We start from the raw sequence: 17,364 nt of genomic DNA on the forward strand, positions 1-17,364 counted from the left end.
AAAAAAAAAAAAAAAAAAAAGAGTGTCCGCACCTTTATCTCTGCAGTTGTCAGGTGTCCATGGCTCCATGGCTGCTCTGATTCTTCCCCCATTAGGTCTTACCCAAGATGGTGACGTCAGGAGCAGCTGAGCATCTTGGATTAGAAAGCAATGTAGCAAGAGGATTTCTTGCCTCTGCTACAAATTCCCCTAGCTGTAAGTCTTCCAACCTTCTAAATATTCCTTTATATGTGGTTCAGAGCTCTGGCACCATCCCCTGAGCCTGCTTGGTCTAGTATTCTCTGTTGTTGCTTATGGAACTCCTCACTGCATGTCTCCTCGATCCGCCATCTTGTTTGTTCTCTCCAGTCTGTTGTGAAACTTAAATGTGAAACACAGAATCAGTTGCTTTGGGAACAGACATTGACATGCACTCAGGTAATCTGCAATTTCTCACTAATGATATGTAAGGTATTAATTGAGTTTAAATCTGAGACGGAAAGAACATTATGGAGAAATGTGGATTTTGGCTGGATAGTGTACTTTATTAATGGTACATGACAAGACTGGGCTTTCTAAACCCCTCTCCTTCTCCAGGGGTTCTGAATGGAAACTGTCAAGATGGGCACTTCTCAGTATATTGAGGGATAGAGTTGGGGTAAGAACTCCCAGCAGTTAAGGGTCTTTCTCTTCCTCTAGTGCTATTGCTGGGGCTGGTGGTCCAGGGTGCTCTTTTTCCTTGGAGGCCATGTGGACCATAGGATCCACCACCCTGTTGCTAAGGCTTAATTCATTGTCATGCCAGGAAATTCACATGACAAAGTGGTTGTTGAGGGCAGTGCATCAAAGGGAGAAGAGTTGGTGTCACTGTTAAAGTCACAGGAAACAACCTGGTCTTCAGTGTAACCCAGGATACCTTTTAGGGGCCCATCTGATGCCTGCTTCACTACTTTCTTTATGTCATCATATGTGATAGCTTTCTCCAAACAGCATATCAGATGCACGACAGACATGTTGGGAGTAGGGACACAGAAGGCCATGCCAGTGATTTTCCCATTCAGTTCAAGGATAAGTTTGCCCACAGCCTTGGCAGCACCAGTAGATGAAAGGATGATGTTCTAGGCAGCCCCACAGCCATCATGCAGAAGTTTCCCAGAGAGGCCATCCATAGTCTTCTGGTTGGCAGTGATGGCATGGATTGTGGTCATGAGTCCCTTCACGATGCCAAAGTTGTCATGGAGAACCTTGGCCTGGGGGACAAACAGTTGGTGGTGAAGGAGGCATTGCTGACAATCTTGAGGGAGTTGTCATACTTCTCATGGTTCATACCCATCACAAACATGGGAGAATCAGCCGAAGGGGCAGAGATGATTACCCTTTGGCACCATCCTTCAAGTGAGCCTCAGCCTTCTCCAAGGTTGTGAAGACACCAGTAGACTCTATAGCATATTCAGCACCAGCATGACCACACTTGATGTTGGCGGGGTCTCACTCCTGGAAGTTAGAGTTGGGCTTCCCATTGATGACAAGCCTCCCATTCTCAGCCTTGACAGTGCCATGGAACTTGCCATGGGTGGAATCATACTGGAATATGTAGGTCATGTAGTTGAGGTCAGTGAAGGGATCACTGATGGCAACAATCTCCACTTTGCCAGAGTTAACAGCAGCCCTGGTGACCAGGAGCCCCAAATAGTCATACCCATTGACTCTGACTTTCACCACCCTGTCTCAGGAATGCGGCGGGGACTGAAAGAGAAGCTGTGGCTGTCTGTCGAACAGGGAAGAGCAGAGAACCTGAAAACAAAATCTTAATCATGTTGGGATGGGGTAGAAAATGAATTCATATTAAATGAAATTGCTACAGTTCTTCACTACTGTAGCTGGTTAGTAGGTTCAAGTTGGATGACTCAATAAAATGGTGAGATCACCACCCATAAATATCACATATGATGCTTCTATAATCCAAAGTCCTCTGAACATCATATGTCATTTTTAATAGTGAGTGGTACAAATGTCTCACTTACAAAGATTATTGCACTGCCCAGATTCCAAAAAGTGTGACCAGTGTGGCAGACTAATGAAGTCTTGTGTTTTTCCTTCACTTAGTAACGTAAATATGTTTAATAAGAAATGCTTCTCATATCCTGACATAATAGATCAGCATGGTAAAGTGAAGGGCCGAGGGAAACAAGGAAGACTCCCAACAAGATGGGTTAGCACAGTGATGGCAGCAATGGGCTCAGGCTTAGCTATGATTATGAGGTTGACACCAGACCAGGCAGTGTTTCATTCTGTTGTGCGTAGGGTTGCTGAGTCAGTATCGATTCAATGCCATCTAGCAACAATAACAACAATGGTGCTTTGTAGGATGATAAATAGCTTTATAGGTTATGTTATCATAGAGAGCATGAGAATTGACATAAACCTAAAGCAAAACAATGAAGGTCCACTATTGTTCTTGCATGGTAAGGAAAATGGTTTTGGGTTATTTATATTGATTGTTATTGTTGCTGTTGTTAATTGCTATCAAACCCTGTATAAGGTTTTCAAAGGAGTGACTGGTGATTTTGAACAGATATGGAAAAATAAAATTTGATTAACAGCTAAATACCATATGTTAAGGATATGTTGATTTGCCCTATGTTGTTGTTGTTAAGTACCGTCAAGATGATTCTAATTCATAGAAACCCTGTATAGGGTTTCCAAGGAGCAGCTGCTGAGCTTGAACCACTGACCTTGCAGTTCAAACAATTTTGCTGTCTGACACACTAGCCCACAGTGCCACACTAGGGCTGCTACAGGTAGCATATCTAGAACCTTGAATATTTCACCACTTGGTTACAATTTTGATAATCCATAGCCACCCTCTAAAACTCATTTTGTTTTACTGACCAAAGAGATGAGTGTTATGGAAATATGGTAAAATTCATTAACTCAATATTTTTCAGCTCTCTAATGGTGGCACCCATATGTAAGGGTTATAATGTTGCTATAGTTTAGTTCCTTGGCATAGTAAGAGAGAACTACCCTAGGAATTTCCACTAGCCCTTTCTACTATCATAGCTTTTACTGTGTTGACTAAGAAGTCAATGGAAAGGGTGTACAGCATGCAAAATATATCTATTTAGACTATATGATCTGAGACAGAGTATGTTTAGGGCTCTTCTCGATCCACTATGATCAGTACCCAGACCAAGACTTCATTTTTCACCTGATCCTTATTCTAAGTCTCTAGGAATAATCAACAGTTCAAAACCAATATTTAAGTATACCCTAGATATTGTTATACAGTTATTTTAGTAAATGGCCAGAGGTCACTTTGGAGAAGGATTGGAGAAAGATTCATGATATATATCTGAGGTCATGTTGCATTATCCTTCCTCAGGTTAAGTGGCTATATACTCTATATACTCTTTTGCCAAAGAAAATAATGTTTTAATTCTAAACCTGGACTATTCCTCAGTCAAGAGTCTGTGAACTGGATTATGTCTAAAACTCTATAAGAGTCTGTGAATTTGAATCTTCACTACAGTCAAAATGCTACACAAAATGCCTAGAAAATGTATGCCTTAGCACCTTCTTGTTGTTAAGTGCCACTGAGGGTTTCCAAGGAGTAGTTGGTGGGTTTGAAACACGAACCTCATTGCTAGAAGTCCAGTTAAAGACTCTGATAAATTATTAATACAGACCCCTGCAGAGGGTTAAAAAACCAAGAACAACAAATTAGTTAGTCTTCCATCTTTTTTCGTAGCAATTATGTTCACTTTGACCTAGATGAGTTGTTGCTATGTGTTGTTGCATCAGTTCTGACTCATAGCAACCCTGCATAGGGTTTCCAAGGAAGAGCTGGTAGGATTAAAATTCCAAGTTTTAATCCAGTGTTTATCCTATAATGTCAGTGCCACACCAGGGCTCTGTCTATATCACAAAGCACCATTTTCTGGTCTCTACTTTCCTGAGAGCAGGAAAGCTAATATTATTGTAATATTCCTTTACTAGCGAGAAGACAGCTATCACAAATTTTGAACTTGATGCTCAGCCTTTCGAGAATGAATTTCTGAATATCTTAGTGAAATGTGTCCTCTAGGCTTTTTTTTTTTTTTTTTCATAGTTCCATCATTTATGATTCACAAATTAGGTACAATATTTTTATGATGAAATATGAACAATGTGTTGAAAGTATTTATGTATGTATACAGCACATAATAAATTTACCTTTAAACATCAATATTTAATCATTGAGGTATTTATAATTCTGTAACTTAGAGCCAAATTTAAATATTTCAAAATTCAGACTTATAACCACATAACTTGCAAGCAAAATAGACTGGACTCTGGTACTCTTTGACAAAGTGAACATTTATGTCTTTTTTTGGTAGTTTGTTTGTCAGCGCTTAAACACACAAATTTCACAGTTCAGAACTATCCTTATTTTACATCTCTTAAAAGAAAATGATTATTAATATTGGTTCCAGCAGTCTAGAGATAACAGAAACCCCTGGGGCCCCAGAAAAGATGGTGTCAGAAGTGTGGCCAATTGTACTTTGTTTTCTTTATTTGTGATTTAGATCTTGAAATACCTCTGGTACAGTAGGGCCTATTTCTTTTCTTTTTTAGCTTTTTATTGTGAATTGGGCGAAGGTTTACAGACAAAATCATCAGATCTACATTTAGGAAACCATACACCTTGCTTCATCTCAGTGATTACAGTCCCCTACCCGCAACAATATTTATCCCACCTCCTCCCTAAGGCTCTCCATTTACATATTATATTCCACAAATGAACAAGACAAAAATACTTGATGTACAATTACAAAACAAAAAATAAATATATATTCCTTTAAATGTCCAAAGGACCTATTCTGCTAGCCAGCTTACTGACCTCAGGCACACAGCTACCTTCTTTGCTGTTGCTGCTTTTCTAGGTAGGGATCTCACACTCTACTCATGCTCTTTGTCTTCTCAATGGTCCTGGGATCATCTGTTACTGAAATGAAAGATTACCTACTTCTTCCTTTTAGTTACACATATTCTATATTTACAATTGTGACAATGAATCCTGCTAACAATTATTCACAATTGAATCATAAAATCCAATCACTGTCAACCTCTAAGCTTCCCTTTCACGTGATCCTCTGGGAAACAGGGAAACTATTCAGTGGGGATTCTACCTTAACTGACTCATTCTGCAACTAAATACATTCATGAAAGCTTGTAAACCAATCGTTTCGTGCCTTTGCAGCAACTCCAGTTTTGGTAGCCAATGTCTAAATTTCTCATAGCAACCCAATACACTCAGGAAACAAGATTGTTCCTTGATATGAAGAACCCTTCTATTCTGGTTGAAATGTTGTCACTGCATTCATAGGCAAAAGCATTGTTCATCAAATTGTAGCAATTTGCACTTGTTCTCAGCCAACTAAACTAGGTCAAATTGGGAGTTCATGCACACTTCCAGAGCACTTCATGCCAGTTGACTGCTCACTGTCAGCCCTAACCCCAGAGGCTAGGTCAGGAGTTCCCACATCTTCCTAAACTGTAGGCCAGCCAGCCTGTTCTCTTTTCTCTCTCATCTCAAGGTCAACAGGTGCCAATGGGACGTGGCCAAACTCAGTGATGTTTTCATTGCTGCATATCCCCCACTTCTACCCACAAGTAGACTCAGGTGGTCACTATACTGCTCATGGGTTCCTGTTGAGTTTCAGTTCTAAAAAGGGGTATTCCCTGATGGGCTGACTTTTATTTCCCTTAATGCCTCCAAAGCAAATAGCTTGTTTGATATTCAAACAGTCAAACAATCTGCTTATTTTCTGTAGGTCTTTCTTTTAATAAGAGTCTTCTGTTATTCCAGCAGTTCTGGGTTGGTCTTTACATCTTTTTAAAGCGGGAATGCCCCAAATCAGAAAGATATGAGTGTGGCTCTGGATTCCATCTGAGGTCCCATACTCTACAAAGGCTTAACAAGAAGGCTGTTTCTCTGGGAAAATTCTATTTCCTCTTTTAGCAAATCCAATTAGTTATAGGCTAAAGGTGGGCTTATAAGCTTTCTGACATCATAATTCCCTCTGGGCCTTCTGGGAGAACATGGTTATCTGTACCTGATAACCTGCAGTGTTTCTAGGCCTATGGAAACCCTGTGGGGTTTTTTATGCACAGTGTTTATTTTTCATTTAACTCTAAGTCACCACAGATGTCACCTTTCAGTTACCAACCTAGTGCATTCTTAACTATATGTAGTTGAGCCAGTCTATTATATCCTAAGTCCTTGGTAAGAACAACTATAATAGAGACTTTGGGTTATCTAAGATTGAGATTTGTGAAGTCCAAGATTGGCAAAAGAGAAAACTATGCACAAATGAAAAAAACATATACTTATTGTAGGTTCTTAGAATACCTAACTGTCCCTGGTGGTACTGGAGGCTACGCATTGGGCTGCTAGCCTCAAGGTCATTGGTTTAAATCCACCAGATGCTTCTTGGGAAAAAGATGCTTCTGTAAAGATTTACAGTTTTGGAAGCCCTACCTAAGTCTACTATGAGTCAGAATGGACTCAGTGGCAGTGTGTTTGGTTTATGGCTGATTAGAGTACCTACATTCATTGGCTATTTGAAAGAGGACAGTGATGTGCTCTAGTATGTTAGGATGCAAAGAGGAACAGCATTACATTCATTGTCAAAAATAATATCTCAAGATCATTCATGAAGTACAATGGTGTCAATGGGTTAATAATATTCATATGCCTAAAAGGAAGACAAACTAATATGACTATTATTCACATTTACATACCAACCACTTATGACATAGATGAAATTGTTGAACATTTTTTACCAACATCTGAAATCCAAAATTAACCAGGCATGCAATCAAGAATCAATGATAATTACTGGTGATTGGAATGTGAAAGATGGAAATAAAGAAGAAGGGCCAGTAGAAGAAAAATCAGGCCTCAATAACAGAAATGATGCAGGAGATTATAGGGCAGAATTTTTTTATACCAAAGACCTGTTCAGTGGAAATATCCTTTTTTCAACAACATAAATTAACTCCTGGTGTGGCACTAGAGGATACGCACTAGACTACAAGGTTGGTTGGAATGAAATGGTAAGCAGTTCAAACCCACCAGCCATTCGTCAGAAACCCTGTATGAGGTCAATATAACTAAGAACTGACTCAATGACACTTAATAGCAACATACACATGAACTGTTCAAATGAAGTAGAGAGGAATCAAACAGACTACATCTGTATAAAGACATGATGAAGAAACTCAAGTTTACTAACAGAATAAGTCCAGGGACTAATGGCAGAAATGATCATATAGAAGTTCAGGTTGAAGATGGAGAAAATTAAAACAGGTAAATCAGAGTCAGAATACAAACTTGAGTATATCCCACCAGACCATATCAAGAAAAGATTTGATGCACTGAACACTGTTGACAAAGATCAGATAAATTGTGGGATGACATAAAGGATACCATACATGAAGAAAACAATAGGTCATTATGAATACAAGAAAGAAAGACAAGACCAAAATGGATATCAGAAGACACTTGAATCTTCTTCTTGAACATAGAGTGGGTAAGACAAATGAAAGGAATGATGAAGTAAAAGAGCTGAACTGAAGGTTTTGATGAGCAGCACAAGGCAAAGTATTAAAAATGAAATGTGCAAACACCTGGGATTAGAAAACCAAAAGGAAAGATCATGTTTGTATTTGTCGATCTGATAGAACTTAAGGAAAAATTTAAGCCTCAGTCTGCAATATTGAATGGTTTTGTGGATGAAAATATGGAATGGTACAGGAAGCATCAGAAGAAGATGGAAGGAATATAGAGAGTCACTGTACTGGTTGCCATCCAAATCATTTCAGGAGTTAGCACATGGTTCATAACAGATGGCACTGAAGAAAAAAACCCAACCTGCATTGAAGACATTTGTGAAAAGTAGAATTCCAAAAATTGATGGAATGCCATTTGATATATTCCAGCAAATGAATGCAATGTGGAAAGCCCTCACTCATCTAAACCAAGAAATTTTGATGAGAGCTGTCTGGCAAACAAGCCAGGCTCATTCCAAAGAAAGGTGATCCAACAGATTTTGTGAATTATCTAATAAAATTGATAGCATACATAAGTAAAATTTTACTAATGATGATTCAAAAGTGGTCATAGCAGTATAGTACATTAATAGGGAACAGTCATAAATTCAAGCTTAATTCAGAAGAGGGCAGGAAAGAGGCATATCATTGCTGATGTCAGATGAATCTTAGCTAAAAGCAAGGAATACCAGAAAGATGTTTACCTGTGTTACATTGATTATACAAAGGTATTTGAAAGTGCGGGTCATATTGAGCAGCATTGTTAGTAATGAGAACTCCAAGATACTTAATTGTTCTCATGTGTAGACTATATATAGACCAAAAGACTATCATTCAAACAGATCAAGGGATACTGGATGGTGTAAAAGAAGGAAAGGCATATATAGACCAAAATAAAAATCACCCTTTACCAAATGACATCTTCATAAAAGAAGAATATTAAAAATATCATAGAATTTCAGAGGGAAAAACAAATCTGTGTTGGAAGTAGTATAGTCAGAATACTTCTTTGAAGTCAGAATGGAAAGACTTCGGCTTTCATGCTTCAAACATGTTATCAGGAGGGATCAGGCCCTGCAGAAGGACATCATGCTTGGTAAAAGGAGTGTCAGCGAAAAAGAAGAAGACCCCTCAATGAGATGGATTGGCACAGTGGCATCAGCAATGGGCTCAAGTAGCACAGTGAGTGTGAGGATGGTGCAGGACTGGGCAGTGTTTTGTTCTGTTGGGCATAAGATTGATATGAGTTGGAACCGACTTGATGGCACCCAAAAACAACAACAACCTTCACAAATATCCCTTTTATTAGTGTCATATTTGTATAATTAATGTTTTTTATTTTAATAGCATTACTTCTTTTGAAGTTTGTTGTCTATATTAAAGCATTTCTTTTTTGCTGTTTTTTAAATGCAATTGCATATAGTATTTCATGTATTTTAATATTTTCATTTTCCCACTATATATCTTGCATAGAATTTCATATGATCAACTGAAAAAACCAGTAAATATGGGAAATAAATTGAAGAAGAGTAATATACAGAAAAAGATGATGAGGTTAGTATAAGAAATCATGCCTTTCAGATTTTAATTCTCAAAGTAATAAAATTTCCATTATTAGAAATGACTCTGACCTCCTAAAGCAAGATAACATAGTAAGTTTAGGATTCTATATGTTAACCTCAATTATAGAAATGACAGGTGCAATAAAAATATATAAACAGAAAGGATATAGTCAAGATTACAAGGAACAATAATGGCAGAATTTATGAAAATTATGAGTTTATCATAGTACAGTATTGTGGCTGGAAAGTTAGTGCATCCCTCTATGTCTAAACGATAGCACATGACTAGTTCTTGCAGTAAACTATGTTACCTCTGGGTCAAGTTAACATAAAAGGTTATTTCATAATTTATATATATATATATATAATCTACCCTGTTTTAAGGACTATATATTATGAGATGGTGTTATATTAATGCAGCATTTCTTAATATTTAGTCCTTAAAACATTATTTTATTTATTTATGCATTCAATCTTTTTTTTTTTCAATATGTAATTATTAGAAGACTACTGTACTGCATTGCAATCCAAGCACTGAAATTATTTGGAGTTTCCTTTCCAGAAAATATAAAATTTTAAAAGTAGATAATATTATTTAAGATAGGTTGAAGGACAACATAAAATATATGAAGATGTGATTTCATAAAAAACATAATAGAGTTGAAAATGTCTTCATGAGAAGTTGAGAGTTGGAATAAGAACTAAAAGACTGAGAAAGAAATCATCAAGAAGATTTCTAGTAAAGAATGTTCTGGGAAGAGGCATTAATGGGGAATAGAGACTTATGGATATTATGATATGATGTACATGTGAAACAAGAGGATTAGCATGAAAACAAAGTAAAACAGATAAGAAAAATTTAAAAAGTAGACACAGCCTAGCAAATGAAGGGACGTATAAGCCAAGAAAAGGAATTTAGCTTTTCTCTAAGTTCAATAGAACACCATTTGAAGAGATTTACAGCATTTACTTTATATTTTTAAAAGATCTCATTTCTGCTGTTGTGTGAAACATTTGCTCAAAAGAGTGGTGGCATATAAACTATTCAGAAGGCAATTGTAGTGGCAATAACATAGAGAGTTGTTATTTGCTAAGAAATTGTTGGTGAAGAAAGAGAATTGAATAGGGTGAAGATGGGCATTGGATTTAGAGACTTTATATGACTGATTTAGAATTGAGATATGAGGGATGAGGAAAAGAAATGAATAAAAGTGATCCCTTCTCATTTCAGTAGCATAGATGGCGTAATTGGTTTGCAACTGGTTGCTACCTTAAAGCAATTAGGTTTAGGTGGTTCAAATCCACATAACAACAGTATAGGTAAAAAGCTTGGTGATCTGCTTCCAGAAAGATACAGCCAAGCAAGCCCTATAATGCTCATTTCTTCTTTGTAATAACTGTGGTGCTATGGGGTAGGCCTTGAACTGCTAGCTAAAATATTGGCAGTTAAAAACCACTAGCTACTCCATGGGAGAAAGATGAGTCAGTCTGTCTGTTCCCATAAAGATTTGCAGTTTCAGAAACCCTGTATACAGTAGCTACGAGTCAGAATCGGCTTGATGACAGTGACTTTGGTTTGGTTTAGTTTGACGTTCCCATGTGTCAGAAACAACTTGACTCCGCAACTGGTTTAGTTTTTTGTTTGCATGTGATCTGAGAATCTGAGAGGTCAGTGACTGCATTTATTAAAATATATATTTTTATGGAGTCCTGGTGTGGCCCTGTGGGTTAATGGGCTGGACTGCAAGGTCAGTTTGAACCACAAAGTCAGCAGTTCAAGCTCACCATCCGCTCCTTGGAAACACTATACAGGGTCACTGTAAGACAGAACCAGCTCAACAGCACTTAACAACAACAACATGCATATATAGTGCGGTTCAAGCCAACCTTGCGGTCCAGTGCTTTATTCCACAGCACCACATCAAGACTCTCTCTCTCTCTCTCTCTCTCTACATATATATATATATATCCACACACACACACAGATATAAAAACATGTTAGGGAAAGCAGAGTGTTCAATAGTTAGGTTTGGTCATGAAAAATTTGAACTGTGCACTAGACATGAAAGAAGGGGTCTTGTTCAGTCAATGAATATATTCTCTGCAAACTCCATCTCAACAAAAGATGAATAGGTGTTACTGCAACAATCAATCCTACTGCTTGTAAGCTACATGGAAATATCTCTCATCTTAATAGTTGTTCCTAGTACCTGGATTGACATGAAGTACTAAATCACAATTTGCAGTGGAAATGAGTGCTAAAAGATGAAGCAGCATTGTTCTTCATTTAGAAAAGTAACATATACACATTCTTTGTCATGGTAGTCAGCACAGTGATACAGTGTAACGTGCTTAGATTCACATCACAGTTCTGCCATTCACTACATAAGTGAACTAAAGAAGTTGTAAAACCTATAATTTCATATCTTTAAAGTAGAAATTCAAACAGTATATTAGTTTCTACTTTTTGTTTGGAGAGCTCCCAAAACCCACTCCATAATGTAACAAAAACAACAAAAGCTGATAAAAACTATTAACACAAAATACTATATTCCTTGGAAATTATTCTAAGAGCACACAGCAAATAAAGAAATATTTATTCAAGAAAATCGACTAAAACTCAGTAAAAATTGTGAGCATCTGTGCACTTAAGTCACAACTTACTTCTTCTCTTTCTCACTTCCCAGTTAAGCTTCATGGAAGCTCCATTTTAAGTGAATGAGTACAAATAACACAGAGCTCCCTACTTCCAAGTTCCCAATCAAGGATTACATATCTCACCAGAAGTGGCAGGCAGCCAGCAGTTTTCATCTTCTACAGTTGAAGAAGATAAATTATTTGTGAGCGCCATTCCTCCACCCAGCTCCCACCCATAGGGTAGAAGTTCAGTATCTTTCCATATCTGGATCCCTAGTTATTCTCATCCCAACTTGTCCAAAGAGTGTAGTCCCATACCAGAAGAAGTAAGCCAAAAAGATCAGAGGCTACTGATGTCCAGAGTGTTGACTCTGATATATTTACTCATGTGCAGTCATTCCATAAGAAAAGAGAACTTAAAAGACTTCTCCATAGGACATGACTTTATTTGAAATGTTGTTGTTAAGTCCTGTCCAGTCAATTCTGACTCATAGCCACCATAGGGTTTAAGAAGAGTGGGTGGTGAGCTTGAACCACCGACTTTGCAGTTCAAACTGACCTTGCAGTCAAGCACATTAACCCACATCATAGAAATTCAACTGTTCTCAAAATCAATAAACCCACCAAACCAAAATTCATTGACATTGAGCTAATTTCAACCTTGCATAGGGTTGCATAACTGTCAATTTTTACAGTAGCAGACTGTTTCATATTTCCTTGAAAATCAACAGCTCCTTTTAATCTAAAGCAACAAGCTCAAATGTTCGCCAAATAGTTCACCAAAGGAAGAGAGAGTGAGACAGCTAAAAAGAGTCTTCCTGGGGTTACAACAAACCTCAGTCTGCCCTGAAAAGCTACCCTTGCCTGAAACTTAGTTAAGACTGCTGAGAAATTTATTCTAATGGCATTGTTGAAAATAATACAATGATCAGCAAGTAATTGGAGATGTATAACTTTAGAAGAAATATCATATGAGCCTGACAGTTTTACAGAGATTATGAAATGATACAGTGGAAAAAAACCCTACTAAACCCATTGTCATTCCGGGTGACAATATACATGCCCAAGGAGGTACTCACTGAGAGTGACACATAAAATGCTCCACTGCAGTTTATAATAAACAGATTTTCCTAAGAGAGCTGAACCAAGTCATAAAAACAATAAAAATTGAAAACTACACCATCTTCTCAATAGAGGAATAAAATTAATTTGATCAAGATTAACACATCTTAATAAAAAAATGTACAATAAATCAATAAACTAAAAATAAAAGGGACTTCCTCAACCTGATTGAAGGAGATCTAGGAAAAATCAATAATTTACATTATTCTCAATGTTAAAAACTGAACTTTTTTTTCTAGTATCAGGAATTAAATGAAGATGTCTGCCATGCTACTTTTAGTGAACATTTTACAAGAGATTCCTGCCAATACAATTAGGCAAGAAAAATAATGATCAAGAAACAGATCAAACTCTCTATTTAAAGATCACATAATCTTACATTAGGAAATCTTAAAGAATCTACTCTCCCCTCCAAAATATGATTAAGCAACAAATTCAGCAGCATTTCAGGATGCAAGATCAATTTATAAAAATCAATTACCTTTCTGTACAACAAGGTTATGTTGTGAAATGTGGTCGAATTGGTTCTGACCCATAGCAAGCCTGTATAGGGTTTCCAAGGAGCAACTGGTGAGCTTGAACTACCTACTCCATGCTTCAAATGACTTTGTAGTCCTGCACATTTACCTGCAGCCCCAAACAAGGACTCCGAGAAAAGTTTGAGAAGTGGACTGGCTGATGGTCAAACCCAGAGCTAACCTAAAATTAAGAAGACAATTCTAATTTAAACGCTATATTATTAAAAAGAATAAAATGCTTAGAAATACATTTAACACAAGTACAATTTTCTCAGAATGAGAAAAAGATTGCTGAAAGAAATTTGAAAATACTTAGTGCCTTTAGTGCATCTTTTTTTGAAGCTTTTTATAGTGAAATCAGTAAAATTTACAGAGCAGATCATCAGTTTTACATTCACCAGATCATACATTTTGTTTCATCACAATGTCTGCAATTCCCTCCCTGCATAAAGATAGTCAACAGCATTTACCTCCATTCACTTTAACTATTGCATTCCTCCCAGTGTCACCAGCTACCTTCATCTTTCCTCTGCAAATTTCCCTCTTGTTGTATATTGTCTGCCCTGTCACCAATGATAACATCTGTCTACCATCTAGTCCAGCTCACCAGCTGCTCCTTGGAAACCCTATACGGGGTCGCTATGGGTTGCAATCGATTCGACGGCACTTAACAACAACAACAACATCTACTTCATAAATAATTTTCCTCTACCTCTTTCCCTCCTCCCCCATAACCATCATAGGTGTTTTTTTTATTAAGAAAAAATTTTATTAACTCTTTACAATATTAGCCTCATGCAATATTTTTTCTATTGTTACTGACTAAATTCACTCAGCAAAAGGTCCTCCAGGTTCAGACATGTTGTGAGATGTTTTGCAGATTCATGTTTGTCCTTTAGATTCTTTCTATAGTTTTTCTATTTACTACCTCATTTATTTCTGCTCTAATCCTTATTATTTCTTTTCTTCTGGAGACTGTAGGCTCACTTTGTTGATCTGTTTCTAATTGTTGTAGATGTTGTGTTAATGTGTTGATTTTGGTTTTTTCTTCTTTTTGGATATGTGCGTTTATTGCAATAAATTGCCCTCTCAGTACCGCTTTCACCATGTCCCAAGATTTTGGGATGTTGTGTTTTCTTTCTCATTTGTTTCTAGGAACTTTGTGAATTCACATTTTATTTCTTCTACTACCCAGTTGCTTTTCAGCAGGGTGTTTTTCAGTTTTCCATGTATTTGACTTTATTTCCTTGGTCTTCCTATTGTTGATTTCTAATTTGATAGCACTGTGGTCTAAGAAGATTCTTTGCAGTATTTTCATGTTTCTAAATGTATGGAGTCTTGTTTTGTGGCCTAACACATGATCTATTCTGCAGAATGTTCCCTGTGCACTGGAAAAGAATGTGTATTGTGCTGTTGTTGGGTTGAATGCTCTGTACACATCTATGAGGACAAGTTGGTTGATTGTGCTGTTTAGTTCCTCTGTATCTTCAGGGAGTTTCTTTCTGGATGTTCTATCCTTTTTCAAAAGTGGCATATTAAAATCTCCCACTATTATTGTAGTTTTGTCAATTTCTTTCTTCAATTTTAGTAGGGTTTGTTTTATATATCTTGGTGCTCTTTCAATGGGAGTGTAGATATTTATTATGGTTATGTCATCTTGTTCAATTTACCATTTAATCATGAGATAGTCTCTCTCTTTATCTCTTATGCTGATTTTTGCCTTAAAGTTTATTTTATCAGAGATTGGTATTGCTGCTACTCATGTTCATTTTCTATTGCAATTAGCTTGGTTTATTTTTTTCCATCCTTTGACTTTTAATCTGTTTTTGTCTCAAAGTATATATGAAATTACTGAAAGCTCTTTGAGGATTGTAAATCAGAAGCCATTGTTCTAATGGTTTGTCGAGTAGTTGAGACAGTTAAAGATTTTAAATGTAACAATCATACAACATATTATTTTTTGATAAATGCTTTGTGGCTATAACATTCACCTAATTACAAGGAGACATTTTAAATAATTTAAAAAATAATTAAAACAATTTAGAAAAGACAGATTATGCTGAAGAGACATTATAAACTCTTAAAAGCTATTAATAATGTACACTGTAATCTGCAGATTCATTTATGAGTAATAAAATTATTTTTGATCAAATAACTTTAATTTGTAAATAATTATCATATATATTTGTATTCATATTAATTAACTTGAAATCTATAGATATTATTTCTCAGTCTCACTCTTCTTCTATGTCTAGAAATAGTTGTAGAATGTATATTGGTATATTATCTTTTACTTAATAAAACTTACACATGTGTTTTATTTTGTTTCTAAGGCTTCTCCTAGAATTTTGCTACCTTTTAAAACAAAACAATTTTAATGTTTGATAATGTTTGTATTAATCAGAGCCAATTGGGGAAGCAGAGCCACTGTGAGTTATGGCTAAGGAATTTTAGTAGTTATCTATTGCTGTATAACCAATTATCCTCCAATTTTTCTTATTAGAGCCATTAAGTTGACTTTGACCCTACACACTACAAAAATAAACTTCCCAGTCCTGAACCATCCTCACAATTGTTATGTTTGACCCCATTGTTGTTGCCACTATGTCAATTCATCTCCTTTTCTTTCTTTCTCTTCCTTCCTTCCTTTCTTTCTTTCTTTCTTTTATTTTTTTTACCTTCCACTTTATTCAGCATGATGTCCTTCTCCAGGAACTTGTCCTCCTGACATGTTGAAAGTATAAGAGACAAATGTTTGCCATCTTTTCTTCTAAAGAGCATTCTGGTTGTACTTCTTTCAAGACAGATTTGTTTGTTCTTCTGCCAGTCAATGGTAATTTCAATATCCTCCTCCAAAACCATAATTCAAATCTATAGATTCTTTGATTGTTTTTCTTATTTATTGTCAAACTTTCAAATGCATATGAGACAAATGGAAATGCCATTGCTTGGGTCAGGCATACCTTAGTCTTCAAAGTGACTTCTTTACTTTTTTACACTTTAAAGAGGTTTTATGCAGTAAAATTCACCCATTGAAATACATCCTTTGATATTTTGGCAGCTGCTTTCATGAGTCTTGATTGTGGACCCAAGCAAAATGACATCTTTGACAAATTCAAGCTTTTCTCCCTTTATCAGGATGTTATTTATTTGTCTAGCTGTGAGGAATTATATTTTCTTTATATTTCAGTGAAATTCATACTAAAGACTGCAGTCTTTGATCTTCATCAATGTTTCAAGTCTTCTTCACTTTTAGCAAGCAAGATTCTGTCATCTGTGAATCACAGGCTTCCTCTAATCTTGATGTCACATTGTTTTTCATATAATCCAATTTGTCAGATTATTGTTTTAAGTACACAGACTGAGTAAAATTAGTGAAGGATATATCCATAGTGCACCTCTCTCCTGATTTTAATCCCTTTTTTTTTTTTTTTTTCAAACAACTTCCTCTTGGTCTATGTACAGGCTCTTCATTAACACAATTAAGTGTTCTGGAGTTCCCACTCTTTGCAATGTTCCCCATGGTTTATAATGATCCACACAGTCAGATGCCTTTGCATAGTCAATAAAGCACAAGTAAATATCTTCCTGCTTTTCTGTGTTTTTAGCTAAGATCCATCTGATGTCAGCAATGATACTAATAGTTCTACATCCTCTTCTGAATCCTGTTTGATGTAGAGCGACCAACTGATGTACCATTGCATTAGTTTTTAATTATCTTTAGCAAAATTTCACATACATATGATATTAATGATATTGCTCAATGATCTCCACATTCAGTTAGATTACCTTTCTTTGAAATGGACAGAAATATGGATGTCTTTCAATCATGTGACCAGGTAGCTGACTTCCTAATTTATAGACATAAATGTATGAATACCTCCAGTACTACAGTTTGTTTAAATATTTTTATTTACTTTCAATCAATTCCTAGAAACTTGTTATTTTTT

Source organism: Chrysochloris asiatica, unplaced genomic scaffold, assembly GCF_000296735.1.
Source record: "Chrysochloris asiatica unplaced genomic scaffold, ChrAsi1.0 scaffold00009, whole genome shotgun sequence".
Classification (NCBI taxonomy): Eukaryota; Metazoa; Chordata; class Mammalia; order Afrosoricida; family Chrysochloridae; genus Chrysochloris; species Chrysochloris asiatica.